The sequence below is a fragment of the Symphalangus syndactylus genome, chromosome Y (assembly GCF_028878055.3).
Source record: "Symphalangus syndactylus isolate Jambi chromosome Y, NHGRI_mSymSyn1-v2.1_pri, whole genome shotgun sequence".
In the NCBI taxonomy this organism is placed as follows: domain Eukaryota; kingdom Metazoa; phylum Chordata; class Mammalia; order Primates; family Hylobatidae; genus Symphalangus; species Symphalangus syndactylus.
The window spans coordinates 6,463,586-6,486,058 of NC_072448.2; positions in this window are offsets into that span (position 1 = coordinate 6,463,586).

The window sequence follows — 22,473 nt, forward strand, 5'->3', positions numbered from 1 at the left end:
TGTTAAGCATTCAAAAAATAAAATCTGATAATATCTGGCAATTCCAATTTTCAGTTTTATTGATCTTCACCATGAAATAATATATAAGGTAAGGGGCAAAATTTTGGAAAAGCAGATCACTTTGTTGTCCTATTTAGCAAGTTCTCAAATTATGCCATCTTGGAATCATTACAAGTAATTATACGAAGACAGTATCTTGTGTTTTGTATTTCATTGTTACACATCCAATTGTTCTCTAGAGATATCAGAGAAAACCCACTCAAGAAGGGAAGGTTAGATAAACAGCCCTCTCTCTCTCTCTCTCTGTCTTTGCCTCCATTTGGTTCCTTATGTTCATTTCTCAGTGCATTTCAGTTACTTTTATTGTTCCCTTCATTTTCTCTTTCATTCCAGAAGTTTAAGTGATTGCATAATTCTTTTGACAGCTGAAAGTAGTATCCGACTTTGAATGAAAGGTTTACAGCTACAGCTTTTCAATTAGAAAATCTCAGATCATGTGATCTATGAGTTTTAATATCTTAGGATCTCGACCAGTAAGGAATAATCACTTTGAAAAACCTTGATGCTACCTAGAGTTTGTGTTTTGTGAGGTTGCTTGGTAAATTATTTTCCTTTGATAATTGAATATTGCTTCAAGAGAGGTGAGCTCAGACGTTTGGCAATGAATATTGAATGTGTATTCCAAGAGACATGACCTTAAAATATCATCAAGCTAAGTAGTAGTGAAATTGAACTCTGCTGTATAATAGAAGTCAGTGTTTCTTACATCTTTGTGATATATAAATATTTTTACATTGTGGTAGATAATAATTTGTATGGGAACATTTAATTGAATTTAATTTATCCTATGGCAGAATTATGTTGCATAGGTCATTTTAGTTTTTGATTTAAGCATCTTAAAATTACAAATGCAAATATTCAACACGTAAAACCCACATGAATACACACTCCCAAACATTTGAAATCCTAACAGTCATTTCCAACAGCTTTTTCCTACAAAAGAAGTCAGCTCTTCTTAGAGAAGACATGCATTCCCATAGCTTGAGAGGTGCACACTATAAGGTAAACAGAGAAAGGATTACAGCAGTTTAAGTATACCAGCGGATTTACTTTATAGACAATAGACTTTTGAATTACTTGTCTTCAAAATTTGGTTTCTTGAGAAAATTATCTGTGTAGATTAATCATGCATTTCAGATACTTTCCAGACATCTGAATGTTGTTTTCTTAAAAGTAGCCAGCACGCCTTTTTATGCAGTCTGCATGGGAGATAGTAAGAGATGTGTATGCTGTATATCTACTAGTAGAGATTTGTTTATGAGTGCTTCCTTAAAAAATTATTTTTTCTGAAGAAAGGGATTTCTTTTTTATAATTTAGATTAGATGATTTTAAATGTTTTTAGGTTTTAACCTCTCTGATCATCAGGGTCATTGCCATGGAAAAAATGCAAGTTATAGCATATTTCATTTTTATAAGGAAAGAAGTTGATAATTTAGACTTTTTTCTTTTACTAAATTGAATTACATCACTCAATATTTGGATGGCATTAATTCACAATAGCAACAAAAAAATCTTACTATTCAACAAAATAAAGTATGATTTCCTTCACATTTAACTTAATTTGTTCTTTAAAACATCTCCTAACGAAGGTTTTCTCATCCTCTGAAGCTGAATTTATTTAGGAAAAAATATTTTAAACACCATCCCAAGTGATATAACTAATTTTATTGAGCTTTGATGTTCTATTTGAACATATTTGAAGACTGTACAAGCACTCAATTTAGAATTAAGATTTTATTTGGAGATTTTGGTTGTATTTGAAATCTGTTGTGGAATTAAACATGAAGAATACGTCAATTTACTAGATGTCATTGTCTATGACACATTTTAGTCTTATCTTTCTGCCTATATGTAAAGAGGAATAGAAATAATTGGTATAAACAGGAAAAAAGAAGTAAAGTGGTAGGATCAGATGTGAGAAATATATAAGCTAAGATACTCTTTTTTTGTTTGTTTGTTTTTTGTTTTTGTGAGACAGAGTCTTGCTCTGTTGCCCAGGCTGGAGTGCAGTGACACAATCTTGGCTCACTGCGGCCTCCACCTCCCAGGCTCAATGGTTCTCCTGCCTCAGCCTCCTGTGTAGCTGGGATTACAGGTACGCATCACCACACCCGGCTAATTTTTGGATTTTTAGTAGAGACTAGGTTTGACCATGTTGGCTAGGCTAGTCTGAAACTCCTGACTTCAGTTGATCCGCCCACTTCAGCCTCCCAAAATTCTGGGATTTCAAGTGTGAGCCACCAGGGCCAGCCTAAGCTAAGATATTCTAGAAGCTATTAATAGTAAAATATAATGTAAATTGTTTAAAATTAATCTGTATATGAAATTTTTTCTAGGACTTTCCTGCCAGAAAAGTAGGAATAGAATGGCAAAAGGAACGAGGTTCCTTCTACAAGTAGGCACACATCCTATTTCACTTTATCCTGTGATCAGTCTCATAACCATCTCCTGGTGTGAAGTGCTAAAACTGTGCTTTAAGAATAACTTAAGTCCTTTATGTACAAACTAAAGTATGAGAGCCTGAACCTTGGAAACCAAGAGATTCCAAAAAGCCTTATGTGTGAGACTGGGTGCCACAGATCTTGGCAGAAATTACTGCTTATTCTTAATTCTTATTGTTCCTTTCTAGCACTTCAATTTATAATGCCAATATCTACCTCAGCCTAAAGACAAGCTCTAGAATCACTTGTGTTACTTATTACATTTCTTTTAAAAAGCTCATGAATTACACATGAATTTCAAAGTTGCCAACTGAGATTCCAAGGACTTAGAAAAGAAAAAACGTGGCACCTTTCCATTATAAAGGCTGTACGCAGTCTTCATAGTGTTTGTCTTTAAGGGACAACATGCCTCATCCATCAGCAACTTTTCTTCCTTAAATCATCATATCTTGCCTAAAAAGGTTTTCTGAAAACTAAGATTTGCAGATTGTTATATCACATCTTAATCTACGTATCAACTTTAGCATTATCAAAGCATGAACTGTTCTGGGTTTTCATAGTTAATTATGTTTGTGGTAATAACTGGGATGCAATTGTTTTTCTTCTGATGATTTTGTACTTGCTTTTCTTATGGTAACTTCTGATGCTTGTTTGTAAGATCTTCCTCTCTTTTCTCCATCTGGTTATCTTCTTACCTTCTGTCCTTTAACTCAGATGTCACCCACACTGTGTGTCTTTCTGGATTGCTTCTTATTTAACTGTTGCTTCTCATAGTTTACATACCTCCTCCTGTACCACACTATCAACATTTCTCAAGCTGCACTATATGCTGGGTTGTGTCTTTATTTATTTATAAGTTCCTTGATAATTCGGACTATATATTAGTATATTCAAAAAATACTTATGAAGTGTTTACTTTGGGTCAGGAATTATTGAGTGAAGGAAATTGACCAAAACTCTGCCATCATGAAGCTCGCATTCTAACTTAGGGAGACAGATAACAGACAATGAGCCACATAAATATGCAAAGTATCGTAAGTTAGATGGTGAAAAGTAATCCTGGATGGGGATCAGATAATTTTGATAGGATAATTTTTAACTGGGTAGTCAAGAAAGGCCGCACAGAGAAGATGGCAATTGGAAGAACAAGGTGGTGAGAACTGCTGAGTCTGGAGCAAACACACAATTTGGAGCAGTAGAAGATTCCAGAAGTAACAGTATAGAGGCGAAGAAGTGGGAATTGTGTGGAGTCTTTTACTTGCTGTTGTAATGACCTTGGCTATGCTTTGAAGTGAGGTGGAAAGTTGGCAGGGACCTTAGTTTTCTTTTTAATAATTCACTATGAATTTTGAACGGTCACTATTATAGACTCAATAATTTTGCTTTATTACTCTTGCAATTGACTACAAAAGAGCGTATTGAAGAAATGTTAAATTCTAATTTAAACTGATTGAAATAGGTTTTTATCTTTTTATGTTTCTCATCACTGAATATCTCATTTTTAATTAGTTTGAAAGCATTCTAAGATAGTGAGCCAATGCAATTTAGCATAATGCATAACTTATTATTCATCAGATTTAGGTATTTAACCGAGGATGCTAATTAGGAAAGTAACTTGTTCTGTTGGATGATTTTGATAAAGCTACTTTCAAATGATTATCACATCCATTGATGTCATATTAAGTTGTGTTTCTGGAAACCAAATTTAGGCAGTGGTAATGAGTTAATATCTCTAAGTGGATACCTTTTATCTCTACAGTCAAGGATACTTGAAAGTGGAAAAACATACTGGCTTCAAGTCTTGGGAACTAGGACTTACCGGAAATGTGTGTGTTTGTTTTGTTTCCTGGTGGAATTGTCTTCTCGGAAAGATGGTGTTTCCTTTTCAATAGGAAAAAATTGATCCTATGCTGCTTTACTTTAATGCTTTGCTTTTGTCAAAATAGTGTTTTCTTAGGAAAATTAACCTATCATAATATAATGAAAAGAGAAATGCTGAAGACACAAAATGATGTCCATGTTAATATTGAGTAGGAAGCATCAAGGGACATGAGAAGAGGGAAGCGAAGAGAGGGAGAAGAGAAATTTATAGTGTAACAACAATTAGTAAAAAGGATTAGCATATACATGTAGTCAATAAGTCAATAAATGGCTGTTTATAGAAAGCCTACCAGGCACTAGGGGATATAGCAGTGAAGAAGGCAAAGACACAATTGGCTATACTGTAGTGAGGAGGGAAAGAGGAGGAAGACATACAAATACCTAAAAAAAGCAATGGTGTGAAGGGCTATAAAGTACACTACTACGAAGAAGATTACATGTGATAACATGGCTGAGTAAAACTGTCAAGGAGGAAGGCACTGATCTGGCTGTAGGTATTTCAGAGCATTTTTCTCTCTGAGGAGGTAATATTTCATTTGAGAGTTGAGTGAAGACAAAGAGGAAGGTACTTTGAAGATCTGGGGTGCTCTGAGCAGAAAGAAGGGCAGATATAAAGATTCTGTAATTTAAAAAGAGAGCTTGATAGTTTCTTACAAAGAAAAGAAGGCCGGTTTGGCTGGAATGTCCATGAAGGAAGAGCATGGAGAGAGATTACATGAGTGTTCTCAGGGACCAAATCTAGATCTTATATCAAAATGTGAATATAAATTAACTACATTGAAAAGTGTATGATGGATGTGTGATACGATGAGGTTAGCTCTTAGGAGGGTGTACTATTGTGGAAGGGTACACTAGTGAAGGAAGGGGGTTCATTTAGCTGACTATTGCACCTGTCCAGTTGAAGGATGATGGTAGTTGGGATTATGAGTGTAGCAATAAATTTGGAGAAAATCAGTTGAGATTGGAAGTTGACTTGAAGATGGTTGAATTTACTGAGCAAGAATTATATCAAGGTATTTGGATTTAGGGACATGGGGGATTATGGTCACTTTTAGTGATATGGCAAAGTCTTGATGACATGAGGCAGTTTGCAAGTGACAGAGGTGTGGGTAGGTGCGTATGTGTGATTGATTTTACATTTTTTAATCTTAAATTAAGACGCTAGTTAGAATCCAAGTGGAGACATCAAGTAGGCACTGACAAGTTGACTTGGCTAGAGATGTGAGTTAGATCATCGTAGCCTATAGAGCATGCCTAAAGTCATGAATCTAGGTGAGGGGTTGGAAAACTATTATAGCCCATGAGCCAGATCTGGTCTGCCACCTATTTTTGTATGGCTCATGAGTTATAAGTACGTGTGGCATTTATAAGTCTAAAATGTAAAATACAGGGAAATTTTTCAGCAGGGAAAGTTCCATAAATTTGCCTCTTGGCAACACAAAGCCTGCAATATTTACTATCTGGCTCTTTGTCAAAAATGTTACTGACTCCTGATCTGGATGAAACCCTGTGAGGAGAGAGTGTTGACAGAAGAGAGAGAAGCATCACAGTGGAAATTAAAATTATGTCAACTGAAGTGTGTAGGGTAGAGAATTTAAGCCTGAGTATAACAGTAAGAGATTAAAATAACAGTAAATTCATTATCAGCGTGATCAATGAAACCTTTGGGGGCAAAGAGGAACTATCTTCGTCACACCTTTCACTCACTCATAGAAAGATCTTAGGCAGGAAATATAACTTGTTTGAAGATCTGAGATAAGGCTAATGTAGTTTGGACAAAGAAAGCCAATGGGAGGATGACATTACATCTGGCCAAAGATTTAGGGAAGAGCCAAATACTTCAGGCTTTTTAAAGTGATCTTTAGATAAAGAGGAGGTCATCAAGGCATTCCGAATTTGGAGGATCAAATCACATCTGATGGAAAAAATCTGGCTGTATGTGCATCTAGGATGTAAGGAAGCCAACATGGATGTGAAGTTAAAATTGTCCATTGCAAATAATAAAATGAAGGCCCCAGGTAGCCTTGGCAAGGGCAGATTTGGTATAAAATCCTTATTGGAATGGGCTTAAGCAGTAACGGGAATACGGATCTAGCTGTTGTGTTTAGTGGAATTTTATCAGTCTTTTTGTTGTGTATGATATATAGATGGTCAAAATAAGGAACTTCTACATTTTCGGTTTTTGTTTTATTTTAATTGAGATTTGAATTAAAAATAAGAAACTTTTATTTTGAAACTTGGAGACTGTGTTTAAAAAGTATAGAGTAGGGCTAGAAAAAAACCTAAAACTCTCCTGATGAGGAGAGTGCTAATCGTGACTCTAATAATAATAAAATACTTTTCTGATAATTTTTTGTGTGTTTCATTATTTATATATGTATGGGAAGTTGTACCCTAGCCACATGCCAATTCACCTGGTGAACTTGCTCTTCAACGTGGCACAAATATTTCCTTCTATCTTTAGCCTTCCGGGGTTTCTCACATGGACTATTGGCTCTTCCTACATGAACCTGCTGGTAGTACCCTGTAGGAGACATGCTACTCCATGACAACAGGCACCACGCTGTAGGGGAATTACCATACCTGTCAATCACTATCTCTAGAATGTGGCCTTTCATGAGCCCTGAGATTTCATACTGTTTCTCTGAGCTGTAACAATATTTATATTGAAAAAATAAACATGTTCTTCTATCTTTAATATTTTATATCTTATAATTTGAATATCCCATTTTCATTATACTACTTAGCTGCTAAGTTATGTTATAAAAACAAGTTTTAATTATCTGCAAACACCTTCAAATCTAATCCTTACCGGTGAAGACTGATGTCTGGTTAACATCTGTTAGGACATTTATTTCCATACAGTATTTATAGCGCCTTTTTGTTATTGATTGGTATGATAAATGTGTAACTCTTACACAAAGACAAAATTTTTAGATTTTTGTATTTAAAATACTGGTTATCAAAAGAAAAACCCAGATGTTATTTGTTTATGTTTCTGCTTGAGGTACTGAATCTATTTCAAGTCATATTTCTCAGTATTGATATACTTAATTTTGCTGAAATAATAACACACTAACTTTAGCTACTTTTTTTCTCAGTGTATCTCCTTGTCGCTCACCATTTCTGCCTCATTTCACTTCTCATCTTTATTTCTTTTTCTTTGGTCTTCTTTTACTTTAGGGATTCTTTCAATTTAGAAGTGTTCTTGTTTTCTGTTAATTACTATTCTTCTTGGATGTACACAGTTATCCTTTTCCATTTCATTTGTGAATTCATCTCAGAGGCATTTTGTATGTGCCTTTTACTCATAGCTTCTCAGAAGTCCCTTTCGAGGTTACCGATTTAACATGTCATGTACTATAAGGTTTGCATGGCATGGTGGCAGCTGACTTTGGTCTTTACAAGGATTGAAATGTTCACTCAACATGGATTGGTAGAATTTATTTTTTCCTTAAACATTTCATCGCCTTGTAAACAAACAAAAGCAAACCCAAGACTCAAAACTGACATTACTATTGGTGCCCCTGGAAATAGCTACCTTCTCACTAAAGTAGATTTTGTCATCCAACTTTATGTGTTGTTGAACACACATGGTGCTGTATGAGCACTCACTCACTAGTCTAGAAAACATTGCTGTGACCAGTTACCAGAAAAATAAATTCAGATTGCTCTTCACCTTCCACAGATGACCCTTCTGAAAGCCATTTGAATTCATTATAAATTATAGTTATATTAGTGTGACTTTAATTCACTTGTAATCTGAACTTTATGTGCAATGCATTTTTTCCCGTGTTTAATCATTTTTGAATGCTAAATCATTTGCAAACAAATGGCTTGTCCTTGAGAAAGAATTTAAGGCTGAAAGTACATTAAGTGCCATCTGGGTATCTGTGTCAATGGTTTTGTCACTACAAATGTGTGTGTGTGTGCATATCACCTACTTTATCACATTTATTTGATAAAATTGATATGCAATCTCTAAATCATTGTGTCTCCAACTTGTGTTATGCCACAAATACAAATTTTTGTCCTAAAGTTGATGGTACCCTTTGTAAAACTAGAAGTTCTCATTTGTGCAAAGGAAGGAAAAATAAAACAAGAAACAAATTCAATAAAAAAATTAAAGGTCAGATTTCTTTTATAGCTGCTGAATTCCTTTCTTTCCTTTCCATCATCCTCACATTCCCAAATCTCAACAAAGTTAAGAAATTAAAACACACATCATGAGATCATATGTTCACCTTGTTCAGGAACTGAAGGATTACATATACAAGACTATACCTTAATAAGTAGAGGGAGAAATATGAAGATATGAATAGAATATGAAAATTTATTATAATGCAGTTGTATTCTAAAGTGTTTCCTAGGCAGGCTAAGAGTATGTTGCCAGGAAATTTTAAGAGACCCACTCCATTATATAGAAGAGGATGTGTGTAGATCTCTTAATTCTGAAATATTTAGAACTGAGTACAACAGGTCTTTGAATAACGACGTTTCATTCAATGTCATTTCATTATGATGTTGATGAGAAAAAACAAATTGATTCCAATTGGGGTTCACTGTCTGTGTAGAGCTTATGTATTCTCCCCATGTCTGCATTGATATTCTCTGGATGCTCCAGTTTCCTCTCACTTCCCAAGGCTGTGCATGTGAGGTTGATTGACGTGTCTATGTGGTCCCAGTCTGAGTAACTGTGGGTATGTGTGAGTGCACCTGCAATGCGACGGCACCCTGTCCAGGGCTGGTTCCCACATTGCGTCCTGAGCTGACAGGATAGGCTGCGGTCAACTGCAACCCTAAACTGAAATAAGTAGGTAAATAATGATTTTACTAGCTTTTATTAATCTTAAACGTATGAATAGCTGAAATTTATTTCAGCATTTAATATTAGAAGTGTTTTGATCTTTATTTACAAGTTTGTTGACGTTTTAGTTACCAAAAGCCATAGAAGCTTAACTCTTTTGATGTCAACCTATGGTAAAATGGGTTTCGCTGACTGTATTTTTGTACCAATTAACCATCCCCAATTTATCCCTCCGTATGCGTGTATCAAAACATCACGTGACCATAAATATATATACCTATGACCAGTTTTCAAGCACCTGTCAATGATGTTAAGTGAAGACTTATTGTAGTCCTTTTTTGGCATAACGAAAATGTGTGTGTTTTGTTCAAGATTGGAAAAGTTCTTTGTGTAAAGAACTAGACAGTAAATATTATAGGCTTTGCTGGCCATATGTAGTCTCTGTCTCTCCTTCATCTACTCATTCTTCTTCTCCCCTTCCTTCTCCTTCTTTAGACACTTCCAAAATGCCAAAACAATTTTTAGCTCTCAGCCATATGAAGCAAGCCATTGATTAAATTTGGCTTGTAGGCCCATAAGGTGTGAATTCCTTTACATCATCAGAATGCCACATATATATGAAATGTTATCTATGAGAAATTAATGGGGCTCCCAGCAGAGAGAAATTAGCCTAAGTTAAGTTTGGGCTTTGGAATTCAGGGGAATGCCATGCACAAAAATGCTCTGCTTTTAAAACTAGTTACTAACAGTCCATTTCTGATATCAGAAATACATGAAAACTACCAATTGAACGGACATTATTCACTAATTTAGTGCTGCTACTCCTGTGTGGTGGAAAAAGAATCCAGAAAGTTTTCCTTTCCATTTGAACATTCATGCAATAAAAATTTCCAAATCTTTTTTTGAACAAATTTTTTATCTTATAGCTCTCTTGTGTACTTTATAAGTACGTTTTGCTGCTTATTCTCAGTAACTGTATTGAAACAATCTGTTTTCCTTTATCAATCAAAATAAAATAAGAAATTTAGCTTAATACTAATATTAAGCTGAAGTGCAAGATATATGAAAAAGAGAGAAAAGAAGCAGGATAAACTGACCTTTTGATAACTGCAGAGGACAGCAGATCAAAGACTGGACTTTAACGTCTGACATTTTCAGAATCTATCACAGTAAGTCCACTGGGTCCAGAAATAGGTTTTAATCCTAGATTGAAATGACAATGCTGTCATGACATTGAGTTTGATGGAAAAAGTGAAGTTAAAGTTTTTCTCAATATTTTTTTAAAATCAATGATTGATTTAACTATAAAATGGACTGATTCTGAAGAACTCATTCTGACGTTGGAGGTGAAAATGCTTTTACTCTAATCATTAAAATCAATTTCTCTAGATATCTGACTTTATTCTGCTTTATAACATAAAGAATGAAACTATATTTATTAATGAAGTGTAATCTAGCAAAGTGGCATAAGCATAATTATGAGTCACTTACTAAAGTTGTGTGTTTTTTTCCATTGCATGAAAACCCTGCCTTGTTTTAATTTTTATTGACTCTTTAAAAGCAATTTTAGGTTTGTAGAAAGAAGTGAATAAGCATTCACACGTCATCCTCAGCCTCTACCCCAATTTCCCCGATTTTTAACATCTTGCAATAGTGTGGTACATTTGTTATAGTTGATGAGTCAATATTGGTACATTACTATTGACTAAAGTATGTAGTTTGTATTAGAGTTTACTCCTTGTCTTATGAATTCTGTAGGTTTTGTCAAATGTGTAATGACAAATAATCCTCATTACAGTGTCATACAGAATAATGGATTCACTCTCCTAAAATTCTTCCTTGCTCCATCCGTTCATCGTTTCCTCTACTAATTTATGTAGAAGATAAATTAGTAGATTGAGTTGATGGTTATAGCGGTTTAAAGCACAGATAGAAAACTAGATTGACCTGCCTACCCAGACTGTGCTTCTCACTCTCACTGTGCCCTTTCTTAACCTTTGGAAATGCTTTTATTCATATATAAAATAGGCTATAACTTCATATAGTTGTATTACAAAAAGTTAATGCACAGAAAAAGACTTGTGCTAGGTATATGGTTTCTTCTCAGTTAAATGGAAGCCATTGCATGTGTTTGTCAATAGAATTCGTCATACTTTATCTCACATATCTTTACGTCATTGTTGGCACATGACATGTTTAGACTGCACGAATCTCCTCCAAATCCCTAATAGCCACTGATCTCTTTACTGTCTCCATAGTTTTGCTTTCTCCAGAAGGTCATGTAGTTGAATCATACGGTATGTAGACTTTTCAGACTGGCTTCTTTCACTTGGCAATATGCATTTAAAGGTTCCTGTGTGTCTTCTGTAGCTTGACAGAATACTATTCCATTGCCTGGATATACCACAGTTTATTTTTCCATTCACTTCCTGAAAGACATTTCGATTTTAGTGATCATGAATAAGGCTCCTGTAACATTCATGGGAAGAAGGCTTTTGTGTGCATGTAAGTTTTCAAATCCTTTAAGTAAATACCGGGAATGTAATTGCTGGGTTGTGTGGTAGGGTATGTTTAGTTTTATAAGAAACTGCCAAACTGACTGCCAAAGTAGCTGTACTATTCTGCATTCTCACCAGCAATGAATAAAAGTTCCTGTTTCTCCTCACATTTGCCAGCTTTTGGTATCATCAGACTTTTGGATATTGGTCATTTTAATAGTCATGTAATAATATCTCACGGTTGCTGTGACTTGCAGTTCCCTAATGATACATGACTAGTAACTTCAAAATCCCCATTTGACAGCTGTATTTAGACCTTTGGACTATTTTTTAAATGAGTTGTTTTCTTTCTTATTTTCGAGTTCTCTGTATACTTTAAATACCAGTAATTTATCTGATATGTTTTGAAAATGTTTTGAATATGTTTTGAAAAGATTTTCTCCCAACCTGTGGCTTTTGTTTTCATTCTAAGCACAGTTTGAATAACAAAAGTCTTTAATTTTAATGATGCTCAATTTCTCAATTTTTTCTTTGTCTAACCCAATAAATCAGAAAGCTTTTTATCATTTCACATGACTTAACATTCAGGCAAGGTCTATATAGGCCCCTTTCAAACAGTCATAAAGTTTAGAAGCTCTGACCTCACAAACAATAACAACGACAACATAGAAACAAAAATGACAGCTTTCGATGTTGTCTCAGTAATTTCTCAATTCAAGAACAGATTACTGAGCTTTATAAGCAATACGTATAGATATCAATTTCACAATAAAATACCTTATGATATTTATCAAATCGCCTTAGTTTTGGTCACTTATTACTATTAGACTAAAATGTAATTTGTCAGACATGAGAAATCTTTTTGTAGTATTTTTTAGAGAACCAAGTATTTATTTTAGCCTTTTCAGTTCTTCCCTTGCTATTTCTGCAGTATAGTCATTCCAATTGTCTCTATAGATGTATTAATACCAGGTACATAATAAACACAATTATCTCCCACGTGTACCCCAACCCCATTCCCTGTTCATGCAGTCAACATAAAGGAAGCAGGTCAAAAGGAAGCAGGTCATGTACGCTGTGATGTGCTGGGTTGTAAGGAAAGGTACACAATTAATGTACCATGTCTGAGTTTTCTTCTTCTCTGTATTTGTTCCATTTAATGCATGTATGTTTTTTATTCCTCAGGCCTCTCCAGTCCTAACACACTCAGGGATACTTGATACAGCTATAAGGCTGTGTCTTTATCAGGTACCTTTGTGTTACCCCCAGCCAGGTGTGGGAAATAGAGGAAGTGAATGTCTGTATCCTCATTAAGTATCACACAGAGCAGAAACATAAAGAAGCCTGTGCCATGAATGGGTCTCTTCTTTCTCCAAAAACCACCTACCCCTTCAACTCCCACTGCTTAAAGGAAAATCTTGTATTAGTCTCCCCATTTTCTCCTCAAACTTGCTTTAGCAAAGCAGTTCTTAAACCTCTGTTAATGTATGTCCCCACCCCTAACTCAACACACAGTGTCATGTCACATCACAGAAAAGAAGTTCAAAACAAAACAAAACAAAGCCACAGTCTTATAAGAAAAATAGGTAAGTTTTACAAAAGTTGTGTACTGTATCTCTGCTTTGAATTTTGTCATTGGCCAAGGATAGTAAAACTCTTGGAAAACTATAAAACAGGAACTTACTTAATATATTTTACCCAAGATTTTTCAAACATTTTTGGAAGGATACTTATTAACATCTTGCAGAGGTAATGTTACATGAAAAACTTAGCATAAGACCAATCAGGTATTCTATGCAATAATGCAGATATATGAAAAAATAATATAATGAAATAAATGACTTTTCAAAAGGTATTGATCCTAGATCCACATTCTTTTTTTGGTTCAGGTGAGGCAATTAGAATGTGAAAAAAAGAAGCATAGAACAACTGTCTAATGAGAGGGACGAATGTTCCTGGGTGGAAAGTTATTAGAAGATAAATTAGTAGATTGACCCTTTTGCTGTCTACGCAGGTTTTTTTTTTTTTTTGCTAGTACCAATAGAAACAAATTCATTTTATGGTTTGTGTCACTGGAAATGTATAACTTAGTGGTAGCTATATAGCAAACTTTCAATATGTAATAATAAGAGATTAGATGTAGATTTAATATCATTATTTAATTTATTTGCTTGAATACCAGTGAGGAATTTCCACTTAAGCTCTCGTTTTCCAGATGAGTGTTTAATTGAATTCCAGAATTCATTTTGAAATAGAACTTTGTGTAGAATATGAATTTCTTTGCAAGAAGAATCATTTGTACACTTGGGTTTGAGAGCAGTTTAATGTCAATATAACTTCTTTCCAGGCTTTCATTTCCTACTTTTTGATATGGGAATAATCTCATGGCGTGATTGTGAAAGTCTTAAAAGATAATGTTTGGGGGGAGGGGAAGGGATAGCAATAGGAGATATACCTAATGTTAAATGATGAGTTAATGGGTGCAGCACACCTACATGGCACATGTATACATATGTAACAAACCTCCACGTTGTGCACATGTACCCTAAATCTTAAAGTATAATAAAAAAAGATAATGTTTGCAAAGATACTCTGTGCACTCAAAGCGTGCTCTATGAACTTCATTACCGTTCACACTTTGGGTTTATGAGGCTTCCATTTGCTGGCAATTGAAATGTGACTCTGAGTTAGATGCCGTGGTGTGGGAGATGATGTTTATTGGAGTTTAAAGCACAGATAGACAACTAGATTGTCCTGCCCACCCAGACTGTGCTTCTCACTCTCACCGTGCCCTTTCTTAACCTTTGGAAACACCTGTATTTATATATAAAATAGTTTCATATACTATTTTATACTATATACTTCATATAGTTGTATTATGAAAAGTTAATGCACAGAAAAAGACTTGTGCTAGGTATACGGTTTCTTCTCAATTAAATGGAAGCTATTGCCTGTATTTGTCAATAGAATTCATCATACTTTATCTCACATATTCAGTGCTTTACATCATTTTTGGCACATGGTATGTTTAGACTGTGCAAGGGTTAATTACGCCAAATTTATCTATCTACAGTTAATATAGCCCAAGGTACCTTGTTTAGCTGAGCCAAAGTTTGTATTTATTAAAAATGTAAATTTATCTTGAAGTGATGCCTGATCTCACAGAACTATGGGTTCCAATCTCTAAATCACTGTGATCAGTAGTAAAACTATGTACTCTGTGTCTGTCCTACTAGCTATATTGCCGGAATCTGGAGCATGACTTTTGGGTCTTTCTGTAATGCCTTACCTCTCATCAAAATTCACAAAATTCACAAGACCTGCTCTCTGGATTGTGAGACTTTTGCATTACAAAGAAAAAGGTGCTGTCCTAATGGCATTCCAAAGCCATTTGAAATGAGTTGCTTTCGTTTCCAGGGAGTCATTTTTATGTTGGTTATCATTACTTTACCATTACCTTTTAATTTGGAAATGTTAAAATCCATTGCCATGCTCCTTGGAATATAAAGATCATATAGGGTCATTGAGATGAGTCTGAAAGTATGAGTCACTGGAGACCTTCTAGTGGGATAATGTTGTTAATATTGCTGGTATTCTATTCTTCACGTTTCCTCCAGTAAAATGTAAAGTGACCAAAATATAAGCGTCACGCAGGCAAAGATTCTTTTATTTGTTCAACGAACACTGCCTTCACATAGTAGTCAGTTAATATTCACTACTAGAATGCATGTTGAATGGCAGCTCTTTTATTTGCCATTAGCGTTGGTCCACTTTATAGCAGTTGGACAAAAAAATTGGACAAAGTGTGTTGATCTTTTATGAAAAAATAGATATCTCTTTCTTTCTTTCATTGTTGCGTTTTCTGTGGGCAAGTTGATTGACACTGTAGTCCTGATGTTATTTTAGGGCATACAGTTGAAGTTACTAGATCTTTTAGAGTTTATTTAATTATAATATGAAGCTTTGAGTTTCTGTTTCGTTATTAAATAATTTATTTTATGATAGTGTTGCTTAACTTAGTGTGCAAGGCCTACAAATAAACCTAATAAATATCTTACAAACTACCTTAAAATAAATCTAACATTTTTTACTGAAATATTTTTAAACATGTTGAAGTTGGAATGCCACGTAATTGTATACACACACACACAAAACACACACACACACACACACATTAGGTTTTCATTTGGTTTCTTTGTTCCTATTATTGAAATTCCTATGCTAATAACCATATCAATTTATGAAACCCATTTTGAGAAAAAAGGCCTAAAATATAACTCATTTTTAAAATGATTTTCTCTTAATTTATAATGTAATACTTTAATAAAATATGGTAGGGCAATTTTGTATAAATATTTATGCTAAGTTTTCTACATAAGTTACTGCATATAGTCTAGTTTTTAATAGAAGGGTTTTTTTTTTTTGCTTCAGTATCCACTTTAAAGTCAATGACATTTAGTGTTTTCTACTTTACAGTTCTAAGTTACTTTTGCTTAAAAAGTCATCTGACTTTTAATTTAATGTCCAACGTGATTACTATCTCTCTGTATCTCATCGATGTGTTCTTGAAAGTAGTTAGATTTTGAAAGACATTACTAAGAGGGCTTTTTCTCATCTTTGGAGAGTAACTTGGGGTAAATGGTTGTCTTTCGTCTTTGTCCTCCCCTCTACCCGCAACTCCCTATCCCAGATCATTAGCTGAACTTGTGTGCTCAGGTTAATGTTCTGTTTCACCTTTCTTGTCAAATTGCTAGAGACAACTCTCTTCAGTTATATAATGTACACACAGAATCTCATCTTTTTAATCTCTCTCTTTTAAACAAATCTGTTCACCCTCAGATTTGCTGTCATTTAGAACAGGACTTCCTATTAGAAATATAAAAATTTTCATTCATGTGTAATCTTCAATACAAAAAAAAAACAGAAAAACACATATCAATGGTTTGCTTGTGTCATGCTGATAGTTGGGGGACAGCTGATATTAGAAAAAGTGACACTATATTTCTGAACACAAACCTTGTTTCATCTTAGAATGTGGTGTTGAACCAATTTTGTACCTCAGTGCTATAAACCTTAATGAGTTGTTAATGTGTGATTAACTGCCTTGGCCGAACTCAAAATCTTATTCACACATACAATACACACAGAGAACTTATTTTTATTTGTTCAGTCACTCCTTTAGTCCTTCATTTATTTCACAAACATTCATTGACACTTACGTGGCAGCACTCTTATAAGAATAGAATATACCCTGTTAAATCAGACATGATACTTGCTTTTGTGGAGCTTATGCTTTAATGGAGAAACAGAAAGTCAAGCAAAAACTCAAACTATATAACTTTAAATTGGATATGTGCTAATGAAGGAAAATGTGGCACTGTAAGAAAAAATAATAGGGAGTTAAAGGATAAATAGGAGTTTGGTGGATGAAATTTATGAAGGGCTGAAGATTTAAAACAAAAGAAACTGATGCAGGAGGGTGCAGCTTTGGAGTCAAGAATGAAGTTCTAGGAAATAGCAAGGAAATGGTAGGAGAGGAGGTCAAAGTAGGTAGGATTTTATATATTATCAATGGGAAAATATTGAACAACCCTAAGCAGAAACGCAATGATATATGTTCATCTTCATTACAAATTCTTCTCTCTTTAGTAGACCTGTTTTCAGGCAAAATTTCATGAGAGAATAGTAACAAAGAGAAAAAAAGTGGTGTTCTCAGATTATCTCTAACTCACCTGATGACTTGAAGTTAAATGACCTCAACATTTTGTGAGGCTTTTCCTTCTTATAAAGCAAGGAGTTTAGATGAGGTGAGGTGTCCAATTTCATTTAGCTTCAATTTCCTGTAATTTGACAGCTGTCAAGTCATGCTTTGATTTGTTCTGTTTGTGAGCCAGAGTAACTTTAAGGCAGTATATTAACTAGGAGAACTATTTCTTTACTTTTAAACTTCAAAATTATGATGACGTAAGTATTTTAAAGAGCATTTAGAAAGTAGACAAATGAAAAATTTTTAACATTTTGGAATGCTTCTTTTATTTCTTTTTGAAACCTAGGTTTTTGGTGGTAGTGGTGATATTTATTTTTGCCAAACTAACCATTCCATGTAATTTTGTAGCATTTTGGGTTGATGACCACCGTAAGTCTAGTATTCCTATATGTGTTAAAACTTATCTTTACAATTAATGTATTTTCACTGAATTATTTAATTAAAAATTAAACTACGATTTCTAATACATGTTCAGTGAGATATTATTAGGCATTACCTGAAAGGGATTTCTGGAGAAAGAAAGAATTTCTGGTTAAAAGCAGTTGAGCAGGTTTTCCTAGAGCGATTCTCTCGGTCTCTAGGATGGAGCTACAGCATAAAATATCCTCCTAATTTACTTCACAAATTAGCCCTTAGATTTCATGAATTACTTATAATTCTTTTTGTAGACCACAGTTTCTTTGCTCTTCAGTATTACACTTGCTTATGTGAGTTTCTAAAACTAAGTTTAATTTTGGAAATTCTTAATTTTATGTTTATATTTTGAATTTTGTTTAAAATTAAGTTTAGTAAAAAGCTAGGTTTTTATTTCTACCTACAAATTCAGTGTCCCGTCAATAGAAAAAAAATTCTCAATAATATTTTGAAGTTACTTTAGTCTTTGTCATTAAAGAATAAAAATTTACCAGGCAGAAATGCCCCAGAAGCTACCTATGGAGGAAATATAAATATTATTATTACCTACTAATATTAATATACAAAATAGTCAATTATGTGTATAGAAGTTAAATGTATATAAAAGTTAAATATTTATAAATGATACAGGACTCACGTGTTTGTATGCTCTGACTGCTGTGCAGTCACAGTCTTATAAATTGATAAACAGAGTTTGCAGTAAAGAAGGAGTTTAATGATTGCAGGACAGCTGAGTGAGGAGATGCGAGCACCCTCAAATCTGTCTTTCCAGAGAGTACTTGGTTGGGGTGAAGGGATTGTAGAGGGCCACGGGCTGGATAAATGGGGTCACTGACTGGTTTGGGTTAGGGGGTTTAAATCACCAGGATGTGGAAACTTCACCTTTTAGTGAGTCAGCTTCTCCTGGAGCCCTTCGGAGGAGCTGATGTCAGTAGTTTCACTGGTATGTAGGATCTGAAAGAATACCTCAGAGAGAAAACTTAACACTTCACAATGCTCAAGTTGTTATCTATGAGTAGTTAAGTTTAACTATAATCTTGTGACAGGATATAAATGATTGTGGGGCTGTACCTAATAAACAATTATGAGGAAGCAGGACAGATAGCAAGTTAACTTAATGTTTAAGACTGGATGTGTTGGAAGCTTATTTTTATTTCATCCCCTCCCTCCTTTCCCAAATAATTTTATAAAGATTATAGGGGTGGTTTATATATATATATGTATAAATAACTTCTAATATTTTATCAGTTAATAAAAGCTCACATTTTCTAGACATTTTTGTTGATTAAGCTAATAAGATGGCTTTTAACAATGGATCTTGAAATGTGGTATGCTAAATGAATTTCTGTTTTCAAAAAGAATTGTGCATGATCAATAATTCACTAAAACAGTAGGCAAGTAAACTATATCACTAAGACAGTAGGCAAGTAAACTATATTTTTAAATTTACTAGTGGTGTAATCTTGAGCAAGTCACCTGACACTTCATGCCTTAATTTATAAAAAAAAAAGAGAACTTCCTAAATTACAGAGTTGGGTTCAAATATGAATGAGAAATATAAATATGAAGGTATTGGAAATATTAGAAATAGGAATAAGAAGGTATCTGCTATAGTGTTAGTGACTGACATGTACTTAACTATCATTGACAAAATTATTATTCTTTTCTTTTTTGAAATAATGGAGACATAGTAGAGAAGATTTTGTTAATTTGAGGTGTTTTAACTCTTTATTCAGTAAGTTCTTTGTAAAAATTTATAGGAAGAACTGAAGGGATATAAAGGGTTCATAATAAACACAGCAGATGATTTCTGATCCTTAAATCCAGAAACTGGGCCCTAGTCTATTTTACTTTCTTATTTCTTGCAAACTACCTAGAAAAAGTTGGAGAACGGCACTATTTTTTTTATTGATGTCAGCTTCAAAAATTTCAAAATGTAGTTTTTCATTAGTAGTAATTCAAGCTAGAACATATAATATATTCAACATTACACTAAGTGATTTACTTTTATATAAGTTATTTCATTTAACCTTAAGAATACTTCGTGGATATATTTATATTTACTTTTACAGATTAATAGATTGTTATTAGCAGAGGTTGGGTAACTTGCCGAACTCTGATACATTGCTAAGGAGTGATTCACCTATAATTGAGCCAGGTTTCTTCTAAATACTATGCTCCACTGTAAATATATGAGATTACAGGTTAAAGTTTCAGAATTACTTCTAAGTAAGAAATAGCTCACTCAATTTTAATATCGATTCTGGTAAAATTCTTTATAAAGGGTTTAGCATTCTTTATAATGTTTGGGGTTGGGTCAGGGAGAAGATAATGAAAAGAGAACAGAGCAGATAAGAAACATTTTGCACATCTGACTTCCAAACTGATCCTCTAAATAGATTTTTTTATGCTATCTCATCAAATTGAAACTTTTTGATGGATATAGAAACAAAAAATATTGTATTAAAAATATTGAGAAAGATTGAGGAGAAAGAAAATTTTTTTCAAGAGAATCAAACTATATTATTTTAGGTATATTTCTGTGTGAATCTTGAAAGTAGGGAAAGAAATATGTCAGCAAAAATACTAGAAGTAATTTATTAATTGATTGTCACAAAAACATTGATTGAACTTGCAATCACTAATCTAGGATGCTCTTGCTCTGACTTATATTCCTTTCCCAAATATTCCAAACCATGACCTTGTATTAATAAAAGAAGACATTCAAGTAGTATATTGATAGTTTACAAGCACTTAGAATGTATATTTTGAAATTTTCTGGTGATCTGACGAGTGACTTTGAGTCTCAAAATTAGAGAAGTTTCTAATAATTCTGGATTAAATAAAATGTGAGGGAGTTAATCTTGAAACAAAAGGAAAAGAACTCATCCATACAAGGAAAGGACTTTGTGATTAACACCTGACTTTTCATCAGAAACAATGATAGTCAGAACACAATGGGATAGCACATCCAAAGTGCTGAAAGAAAGAATAAGTGTCTTGTTCTGTTTATGTTACCAAAGTTATAATGTGCGTAGGATTTATATTTAAAGGGGAAAAACTTTAAGGGGAATTAGACATAGTCAATGGAAAGAATATGACCAATAATGTGTTCTAGATCTGGCTTGGTTAGATATAACGCGTTTAACTTTGGATAATTCAGGAATCCTTTGCAAATCTTTGTTTCTTTGCCTCCAATATAACTGGGCTGGAGTCAACACTAAAAAGCTTGAACTCTCAATATTGTGTATATCTGTTATTTCAAGTTATCTTTGCCTCCGATATAACTGGGCTGGAGTCAACACTAAAAGCTTGGACTCCAAATATAGTGTATATCTGTTATTTCAAGTTAGTATATTTTATGTTTCCTTCTTGATGGAAGCTTGTCTTATTTTGTTCTCTACAGTCTGTATTTTTTTCTTTTCATAGTTCTGCAGCAATTGTTTTTGAAATATAAAAATAATTCTTTTATGCTGTGTGAAAATATGCATCCTTTTATTGAAGCTGCCAGACAGATGTGTTATTTCAAGTGGGAGACTATGATTTTTCTCTATAGATGATGGGTGGGGTTTTGTTGTTGTTGTTGCCATTTGTTTGTTTGTCTAACTTTACTAGTAGGTAGATTATTTGAATGACTGATCTGATTAACCATCATTCCTTCTAAATCTGTCTCCTTTCCTTCAGGTCTCTCATCCGAACACATTAGAAATTCTCAATACAGTTGGTATTGTGCCCAGCTAAATCCATCTGATTTTTGTTTTTAAAAATGGCAAGTTGATATAACATTTCATCATACTATATAAAATAGAAAAATCAGAACAAAATGTAATTGACAGTTTTCTGAGTGTCTTTTAGTCTTAAGTTTTGAAATTGTTTTTGTCTATTTTTATTTAGGGTCTCACTCTGTCACCCAGGGTGGAGTGCAGTGGTGCAATTATGGCTCACTGTACTCTTGATCTCCTGGGCTCAAGCAGTCCTCTCAACTCAGCCCCCAAGTAGCTAGAACTACAGGTGTGTGCCACCACACCCAGCTTTATTTTTTATTAAAGAAAAACAATTGTAGACCTTAGCTTTCATTATGTTGCTCTGGCTGGTCTTGAACTTCCAACCTCAAGTGATCCTCCCACCTTTGCCTCCCAAAGTGCTGGGATTAAAAGTGTGAACCAACTCACGAAACTGTTTTTTTAAATTATCATTAGAATACTTGATAAAATAAAATAAAATAAACATCTGAAAATGATTCTGACCTAGTTGGGTGCTGGCTTTAAAAAGTCCATTATGTCCGTTTTCTAAGGTGGCACTTAAACACATGCACACATGCACAGACTGGGTGGCTTAAACAACAGATATTTATTTTCTCACAGTTCTAGGGGCTGTAAATCCAAGGTCAAAGTGCTCCTCTGAGGACCATGATGGAAGGATCTGTTTTAGGCCTCTCTTCTTGGCTTGTAGGTGTCTGCCTTCATGCAGTTGTACTTCTGTGCATGCATGTAGCTGATTTTTACCCCTTTCCAAATTTTATTTTATATGGACTTCATTTTTGTTGGATTGGAACCCACCCTGAGGGCCTCATTTTAACTGAATTCTTATTTAAAACATCCAAA